Below are 10305 nucleotides of genomic sequence, written 5' to 3' on the forward strand. Positions count from 1 at the left end.
TTTCATATTTTTTACATCATAATGGGGAAACCCATTTGTAATAGACCTTCACAGATTACCCATTTATGTGACACAAGTATAATCCAGCAGACCAACTAATTTGTAATAAAATAATCTACCAAAATAGTTAAGATTATTCTCAAATTACTTTTACATTGAATCGATCTACAACACTAGGACTCGCCTAAGATCAAAATCCATTCCATATTTGGGGTAAGATTGGAGGGAAAAACTCTGTCGATTATTCGAAAATGAATTGGTGAGATGAAAAACCTTCTAGAATGGAGATTGTCTCTAGGAAGGTAGGTTTACCTAGGTCGTTACATACATGACACGGGTCTGCTAAGATTATTTACATTATACACATGCATAATGGGTTTACATAATAACATGATGATTAGGTTGATGATGATAGTTGGACAACATAAACACATCAATCAAGCGTTATCCCTTCTGCGAGAAAGGGGGTGTACTATTATGAGTCATTAACATGTAGTGGTAAACAAAGTCAATTTTCATGTTGCTGCATTTGGCTCTTCATCAACATTAGCATTATCCACCTTTAATGACACAATGAGCTACATGACATAACTTAATGCGCAGGAGCAACATGTGGTATGCCTTGAATACCCTGTCGAGTCCTCCTATAGAAAAGTAAACACTAGTTGTGCAACAATAAAGTTAATAAATAGCATAATCACCAAGCCAATAGTAGTAGTTCCAAGAGTAAATGCTTTCAAAGCAACCCAACCTTCATTATGGTGTTCCTTGTCTACGTCTTTTCATATGCCAAACTTAGGGATAAATTACACCTAAAACACCATGTCCCACAAATAATACAAAATAGGATAAGGTAGCCCAAATTAGTAACTCCATCTTGAATGCCTATGTTTAGAGTCTACATATCATATAAAGAAACATTACCATTGCAGTTGCCCACAAGTGAACATGGAGAACAACTTTTGCCACATTAAACCATTCTTGTTAAAGAAGTTTGAGGCCTAAATTGATGACATCTATCCCTTGAGTTGAGGTATGAGTACCTAAGGTTCACTTTAGTATATTTGTATGAGTTAATTCTGATTTAGAATAATCTTGAGGGGTAGATCCACCATAATACTTGGCTAATGGGTTCAAACAACCACTTATATATGAGAATAGGGTTGCAACAAGGATTGCGAGGGGAACAAAAAAAAGAGCAAAGGGTATCATGTAGATTCAAATAGAAATAAATCTACTAGAAGAGGTTAGGAAGTACAAAAATAAAGACTGGTGAAACTTTTGAGCAAGTTATTTGTTGAACGTAGAACCTTTTCAAGAAGCCTACCATTATTTACAAGATATGATATCCGAGTCATTTTCAAGAGAGTAACACAAAGACACTTCTAAATTTATTGCATCCACTTGGAAATCTCGAAAAGAACCATGTGCACCTGCAGGTATACCCAATGTCTGGTGATAAATACAGCTAACATGACCTGCAGTATCCTAAACATATTTTTCAGAAGGGAAACCAAATTTCCACTTCGATTTTAGGGTAAATGCTACTTTTCCGAACCATTTCAATAAATCATACAATCATTTCCAACCGGGCATGAAAAATAATGACTCCACTCCAATATGTAACACTTGGAATAATGCTTACATTAAAATTAAGCAGATTTCGTTTGTTAGTGGCTAGATTATGTTGAGAGGTTTTCTCAACAATATTCTCTTGTCTTAGAAACTATTGGATATCATGACCACTATGTATGTGGCTTGTAATTTGGCTTTGTTGTGTGGAATACAAATTGTTTTGAATGAATCTATCCACAATTTTTGCTCCTCCAATTTCCTGTTTGGTATCAGAGCCTGCTCTGGCCTGATTCCCTTACGGGAAAGGAAGGAAAGGAAGGAAAATGGGAGAGATTTGAGAGTGATTTATGTACATAGGTTTGCAGTAAAGTGTGAAGAGTGAATGTTTTTCAGCGTTCCAAATTCATGGTTCGCTAGATCATCTATTTGCCTGCCTATCTGATGTAGGAGCATCCGAACACCTCAGTGGAAAAAAATTAGAGGAAGAAGACACGTGGACGACCACACGGACAACCAGGCCAACCACAACTGAATTCTGTTCAAGGAACTAATTTTAGTTAAAAAATCAGTTAAAACTGAATGTATGTATAAAGAACTTAAGAATTCATGAGGGAATCAAGAAAGAGAGGAGAAAAACTTGTGCATATGAGAGAGGGAAAATGTAGTCGCTAGAGAATTTTGATTAAGGCTGAGATGCCTTAAAATTGTAATCTGAGTTTGTACATAATACAAATGTGTCTTTGTGAATTTATGTATGTAAATTTTGTTTTGAATGGTTTGCCAGCGATTTGGATTTTCTGAAGCCATGGCGTGTTTGTCAAGTTGGCCGATGATGTGGAAAACCAGCGTTGGAAAGTGTTGTCCCCATCATTTAGGCATTTAGAGTGTTTTCATTTTTTAGGTATTTTGTTTGTAGTTGTCATGATGTTGAACGAGATGAAGAGGATGCCAATGCAAATTTAATCCTCAGAATATTGGCCAAAGCAAATCGTAAGAAACTTCCTGAAGATTTTGTCTTGGACATTGCTAGCTCTGATGATGAAGGCAAGGAAATAGAGACTCCCTGGGCTCGTACTCTAGTTGTCGACCTCGAGGGCGAGCTTGATGGCGATAGAGGAAACACAAGTTTCGAAGCTCCAGGAGACGATGTTAGTTTGTCGCAGGCAATGACTTTAAAGGAAGTTGATTTTATTCATGAAATGAGCAAGCACTTATATACTAAATTTGGTTTGGTATAGCTGAGAAGGCAAGGCTAACCCATAGAGTCCCTTACTGGTGATTGCGTCAGATCATAGGGGCAAGGCAAGCAAAGAAGAGAGTTTGTTAGCAAAGAACGAAAACGGCCATGCCAGGAGGTTGTTGGCAAAAGACAGAAGTGCCCCGACCAAAATCAAGTCAAATCCTTCACGGAAAAGGACATGGATGATGAAGTGGACGTTTTTCACAAACAACGAGATAAGATTTTGCTGGATATAAATGATGATGAAGATGAATCAGATGAAGAATCCGGAAGCAGCTGTCTGGCGAGAGATGTCTTTCATTGTGGTTGGATTAGTGGGAAGTGCTACGCAATCATGTTGAGAATACTGTGAGAAGTTTCAGATAGGCTTCGTGGGCCCATAACCCACAGGTCCCAAGATCGAGCCCGTAAAAATATTGAAAACGAAGAGACCCGAGAATTCATTTTCATCAAATGGTATTAGAGCGAGAAAAGATTTCCTACGGAGAGGAGTTTTTGCATGCGAAGAAAGAAGAGGTGAGAAGATTGCAGCAAACCTGGAGCAGGAGTGCTCAGTTGGTTCAAGAGGAGAGAACCATCGAGATGCCGAGAGGACTAAGCTTAGGAGAGAAGCTTGGTAGGGCATCTAATAGCAGGGAGGAATTGCTATTGCAGAGGTTTGGTTGCAGTTCACAGAAGTCAGTGCCACTGAAGAAGTGAAACAGTGGGTAGAATTGCTAAGGAAATGCATATGACCAGGAGGTCATAATTATTTTTTTTGTAGCTCGGGAGCATATGACCAAGAGGTCATAATTTTTGTACCTCGAGAGTCTGATGTAGGAGCATCCGGACATCTCGATGAAAAAAAATTAGAAGAAGAAGACACGTGGACGACCACACGGACAACCAAGCCAACCACAACTGAATTCTATTCAAGGAACTAATTTTAGTTAAAAAATCAGTTAAAACTGAATGTATGTATAAAGAACTTAAGGATTCATGAGGGAATCAAGGAGAGGAGAAAAACTTATGTGTATGAGAGAGGGAAAATGTAGTTGTTGGAGAATTTTGATTAAGGCTGAAATGCCTTAAAATTGTAATCTGAGTTTGTACATAATACAAATGTGTTTTTGTGAATTTATGTCTGTATTTTTTGTTTTGAATGGTTTGCCAGCGATTTGGATTTTCTGAAGCCATGGCGTGTTTGTCAAGTCGGCCGATGATGTGGAGAACCAGCTTTGGAAAATGTTGTCCCCATCATTTAGGCATTTAAAGTGTTTTCATTTTTCAGGTATTTTGTTTGTAGTTGTCATGATGTTGAACAAGATGAAGAGGATGCAAATACAGAGTTAATCCTCGGAACATTGGCCAAAGCAAAGCGTAAGAAGCGTCCTAAAGATTCTGTGTTGGACATTGCTAGCTCTGATGATGAAGACAGGGAAATAGAGACTCCCTGGGCTCGTACTCTGGTTGTCGACCTCGAGGGCGAGCCTGATGGCGATAGAGGAAACGCAGGCGTCGAAGCTTCAGGAGACGGTGTTAGCTTGTCGCAGGCAATGACTGTAGAGGAAGTTGATTTTATTCATCAAACGAGCCAGCACTTATATAATAAATCTGGTTTGGTATAGCTGAGCAAGCAAGGCTAACCCACAGAGTCCCTTACTAGTGATTGCGTCGGAGCAAAGGGGCGAGGCAAGCAAAGAAGAGAGTTCGTCAGCAAAGAACGGAAACGCCCAGGACAGAAGCGCCCCGGCTAAAATCAAGTCAAATCCTTCACAAAAAAGGACATGGAGGATGAAGTGGACATTTTTCACAAACAACGAGATAAGATTTTGCTGGATATAAATGATGATGAAGATGAATCAGATGAAGAATCGGAAGCAGCTGCCTGGCGAGAGATGTCTTTCATTGTGGTTGGATCAGTGGGAAGTGCTGCGCAATTATGTTGAGAAGACTGTGAGAAGTTTCAGATAGGCTTCATGGGCCCATAACCCATAGGTCCCAAGATCAAGCCAGTAAAAATATTAAAAACGAAGGGACCCCAAAATTCGTTTTCAACACTATCGCTTATGTTCACACCTCTCTATTCACTTCAATTACCCTACCTTCCTTTGCACCATGATAGATATTGCAGGCTGTGCGGAGTGCTTGCAATTGTGCGTTGTGTTGAGCTTAATAACATTAGTGTGTGTCTAACGAGTGGACCAGAAAACATGCAAAGTTGAGTCGTGGATAAAGCAATATCGAAGGCCGATTTGTGAGTTATGCAGTGTGAGACGGAATCAAAGAAATTTTACTCAATCGGATTAGAGGATGGAGTCAGTGTGGGAACAATCCATATGTCACAACGTACTTGCAGTGGCGAGCGTGATTCATTGATGTGAAGCCATCAAGCCGTCAAGGTTTCAAACAAGAATTGTTGTGAGCTACATATGATTGAGTGTAGGTGAAAACCCCTCGAATCTTCATGTTGTTCTTAGAGGACCAGGGTGTTTGATTTGAAAAAATTGGATCGATATATTGAAACCAATTGTCACTTTGTTTTTGTTGTGGGAGAGATCATTTCCATAGACAACTTACACCGAGAAAGATATGGTTGTGGATACTATCAACGAATGTCGGTTTTCCTGTGTAGTTGTCTTAGACTGACTTGTTGGCCTCCTCAGATGTTTCCTATTTGTAGCCTCAGAAACACCCATGATTCCTTCCCTTTCTCTACTTCTAATAGCTTTCGGTGGCCAGAAGCCCCCTTGAAGCTTGAACCCGCAAGTTGCAACCGAGACCTTTAATCATCACCACTGCAGAATGTCGATAGCAAACGGTTGTGTGGTCGTTTATCTGGGAGAACAGTGACATCAATTTTTTATTTTGATATATGTGTGTAAAACGACGCATTATAATACCAGAATTGTTGAACGCTACTTGTTTTTGTGAAGATTTCATCATTGCAACCGATGCATTTTCTGGTTCTAGCACAACTGTGACTTCCGATGACGAAGTTAATTGTTGCATTATCGATTATACCAAATCCTACAATCAATCCGGTTTCACTGTTGAGACTAATTCATATTTTATTGTGTTTTTTGGTATTTGAATATTATTTTGTTTATTCCTAAACTTTAGATTATATGAAACACCAATTATTGAATAGATTAGAACAATTTAAAATATTAGTTCTCAACTTTCTTTGGTGCCAAGAGAACAGATAACTAATTTGATTGTGTGACTCTGTTATATGCTGATGGGTGTTGTTGTGCTTGGGCCTTCAAGAGCATAAGTTACAAGTGATATTATGAGATCCATGTGTGTAGAAAGGGCAGTTGCATAATTGACTGTTGAATATGCCCAGTGATCAGACAACTCACCTATATAACTATTAAAAAGTGTAGTTCGTTGCACTTTGATGGATGGGAGAATGTCTATAGGTGGTCTAGTATCAAGATTGTCCTTGAGGAGATCAAGAAGCATCAATTATCAAAAGTTCATCAAAGATGGTTAGAGGTGATTTTGTCTTAAATGAGTTGAATGGGAAGTTCGAATATTGTGGTGGTGAAAAGAGCGTTGCCTGGAGATTTCAGAGTGGGGATAAGTGCCAAGAAAAACCATTCAAATAGATGTGACATGTTAATTGTAATTTTTATTTGTAATGATGTAAATGTAAGCATTAAATAATAATGCTTATATTAGAATGTAGGCATATTTTGTTTTTTAGTGGCTAGAGTTTCTTGAAAGATTTTCTCAACATTATTCTCCTCTCTTAGAAACGGTTGGATCTCAGGACCACTATTTATGTGACTTGTATTTTGGCTTTATTGTATGAAATATGAATTATTTTGAATAAATATGTTCAAAACGTCTACTCCTTCAGTTTCCTTTTGTAACTCTGCTCTATGAACTATCAACAACATTAATTAAGTGCAAATCGGGCATTCGTCCATTATTCTTGCATTCAAAATAGAAATCCCATATTTCCCCGGGTGAAATAAAATATGGGTGTCTTTCGACATTGTAACCGTCATGGAGAAAACTGTATCCACATGTTGGAGTATCAGTTTGTTCGGGCACTTCAGCTAACATATTAAAGGTCTCCAAATTAGAAGAGTTTATCTCACTTTGGATATGATTCATGTAGATTTGATGAATCAATACCTGTAGACCTATGCTCTTCAAATCCCATGCGAAAATGAAATATACCTACATAATCTTCCATATTTCTCTATGCGAGATCATTTATGTTTCCAAAAGAATCTCCCAAATAATTGTTGGGTATTTTTGATGGGGAAAATACCAAAAACCAAATATTCAAACACACAGAGGCAATGCTCTGTTTCTTTTGCTCCAGGATCTTTTGTGCACACAGAAGACTTAAAAAAATTCACTGAGGAACAGAGGATTTCACCATAAAATATTTCTATTCATTAAAACAAAAAAAACATTCACTGTGTCTCCATATGAGAATTTACACTGCTGGAAAAATTCCCATTAACATTTACTGTTGTAAAACCTCCATTCACATTCACTGGTGTAAAACAATTTTACATACTGCTGTAAAAGCAAAACTTACACAGGCTTACAAAATTCGCTCCACCATTTTCCTTATGCACTGCTGTGCAAAACCACACATGGTTTTTCGCTATGGCCAACACAAAAAAAATTACATCGCCAAAAAAAAACTCACACCCCTGTTCTTGTTTTTTCTACACACTGCTGTGTGTTTTCCCTTTTTTAAAAAATACAATGAGCAAAAGACTCAAGCATATATGTTTTGCTCGCTATATAAAACATAATGCGTAAAAACTCTATATTACCGTGGCCCCTTTTTTTTTACATTACATATGGTCAACACTTAAATAAATATATGCCGTATATATAAAACTAAATGCATTACGTGCCCTATGTAAAAAACTTAACTATTCACCTAAGTTTATGACAAGCATTAATGAAAGGTATGGTCAACCATGCTTTTAATTTACTCCACGCAAAACATTGAATTGATGTGGGTTCGTATGCAGCTCTAGGTGATCAACGGCGGAGAACACGGGAGCACATCCAACGGTGGACAACAATATCGGAAACACAACAAGTGCTGAACATTAACCTCCGAGAAAATGACGTTGCGTTACGTCAGGGCTAACCCACGTGTCAGCTCCAAATTGTATCGGAGCTCCTTCCCGGATTATTCCTTCGTCGGCAAATCGCTCCGAGAAAATCCGGTGAACGGTTTCTGGCTTGGTTCACGGTTTCTGGTGGTCTGCGTTGAAATTAGATTTCAACACTCCCCTTTAATTTCAACAGCTGGGCATTCGGTCATACCGAGACACTTCCTCAAAAATTCAAAGCTTTTCTGATCCAATGGCTTTGTCAAGATGTCTGCAACCTGTTCTTGAGTCCTGCAATGTTCTAGGACAATTTCTCCATTGTTCACCAATTCTCTGATGTAGTGAAATCTTGTATCAATGTGTTTCGTTCTCTTATGAAACACTGAATTCTTTGACAATGCAATAGCTGAGCTATTGTCACAAAAAATCACTGTCGCTTTTGCCTGCTCTTGGCCTAAGCTTCTCAACATTCTTCTCATCCACACTGCTTGACATGCTGCTGCTGTAGCTGCCACATATTCAGCCTCTGCTGTAGACAATGCTACAATGGACTGCTTCTTAGAAGCCCATGAAATGGCTCCTGAACCCATATTAAAAACATAACCGGAAGTGCTCTTCCGATCATCTACACTTCCAGCCCAATCACTGTCTGTGTATCCAACCAAATCTGAATGTTCTGAGGCATGATATAAAATTCCAAACATTTTGGTGCCTTTGACATACCTCAAAATTCTCTTTGCTGCCTGCCAATGTGCCTCCTTTGGCCTCTCCATGAACCTGGAAATTAAACTAACAGCATACATAATATCAGGCCTAGTAGCTGTTAAATACATAAGGCTGCCAACAATACTTTTATACAAGCTAGGATCAAAATCCTTGCTGCTGTCCTCTCTGCTGAGCTTTAATCCCATTACTGTGGGAGTGATGGCTGCCTTGCATTCTTCCATCTTAAATCTGCTCAAAATTTGATTTACATATCTTTCTTGAGATATAAAAATTCCTTTTTCATTTTGATCTACTTCTATGCCTAAGAAGTATCTCAAGAAACCCATGTCAGTCATTTCAAATTCATCCTTCATGACTGATTTAAAATTCTTAATGAGCTGATCATCATTACCTGTGAAAATAACATCATCAACATATAAGACCACAATCAAAATCTTACCATCCTTTTCTTTGATGTAGACTGTGGGTTCTCCTTCACATTTGTCAAATTCATTATCCAATAGATATGAATCTATCCTGCTATACCATGCTCTTGGCGCTTGCTTCAGCCCATAAAGAGCTTTCTTCAATTTGCACACTTTGTGCTCTTCACCTTTCTTCTCATATCCAAGAGGCTGTTCCACATAGACCTCTTCCATTAACACTCCATTTAGGAATGCTGACTTCACGTCCATTTGGTAGACTTTCCATTTGTTTTGAGCTGCTATGGACAGCACTGCTCTCACGGTTTCCATTCTTGCAACCGGGGCGAAAGTCTCCTCATAATCTCTCCCATACTGCTGCTTGTAGCCTTTGACAACCAGCCTTGCCTTGTGCCTTTCAATCTTGCCTTCAGCATTGCTCTTGGTCTTGTAGACCCATTTCACACCAATGACTTCTTTGCCTTTTGGTAACTCAACCAAATCCCATGTTTTGTTTCTCTCTATGGCATTCATCTCCTCATCCATAGCTTCTATCCATTTCTTATCTTTAATAGCTTCTTCAAAATGAATAGGATCATCAACATGACAATACAAGGCAAATAAGGAATTCATTCCTTCTTCATAAATTTCACTTAGATTTCTAAACTTCTTACCTCGTTCACTTGGTGTGCAAGTGCTTGAAGATGCACTTGAATTTCCTCCTTGTGGTGTGCTTGGAGAAGCACTCTCATTGATCCTCAATGGTGTACCTTGTTGTCCTTGTGTTGGCGCTGTTGTTTGGGGATTCATTTCAGCCACCTCCTCTTCATCTTCATCGTGAGACAAACAGTTCTTGACATTGACTGTTTTCTCTATGCTTCCATCCCAAGCTTCCTCTTCTATGAATTGAACATCCCTGCTGACAAAGAACTTCTTGGTAGATGGAATGTACAGCCTGTAGGCTTTGGATTCATCACTGTATCCAATGAAGATGCATTTCTCCCCTTTGCTGTCCAACTTCCTCCTTAGCTGATCTGGAATGTGTGCATAGGCCACACATCCAAAAACTCTCATGTGGGTGACTCCTTGCTTTCTCCCACTCCATGCCTCTTCTGGCACTTTGTTCATGACTGCTTTTGTAGGACACCTGTTCAATATATAAACTGCACAATGTACAGCTTCAGCCCAATACTCATTTGGCAAATGCTTTGCCTTCAACATGCTCCTTGCCATCTCCATGATGGTTCTGTTCTTCCTTTCAGCAACTCCATTTTGCTGTGGAGTG

The 10305-nt window shown here is 38.9% G+C and overlaps 1 pseudogene; it reads right to left on the bottom strand.

Annotated features, from left to right (window-relative positions):
* Positions 1-515: 515 nt before the first annotated feature.
* Positions 516-2382, bottom strand: LOC149174885 (uncharacterized; annotated as a pseudogene).
* Between the last annotated feature and the right edge of the window lie 7923 nt (positions 2383-10305).

The sequence above is a fragment of the Pinus tabuliformis genome, chromosome 4_1 (genome assembly GCF_031772625.1).
Source record: "Pinus tabuliformis cultivar Carrire ecotype Pingquan chromosome 4_1, CPIR1, whole genome shotgun sequence".
Lineage (NCBI taxonomy): Eukaryota > Viridiplantae > Streptophyta > Pinopsida > Pinales > Pinaceae > Pinus > Pinus tabuliformis.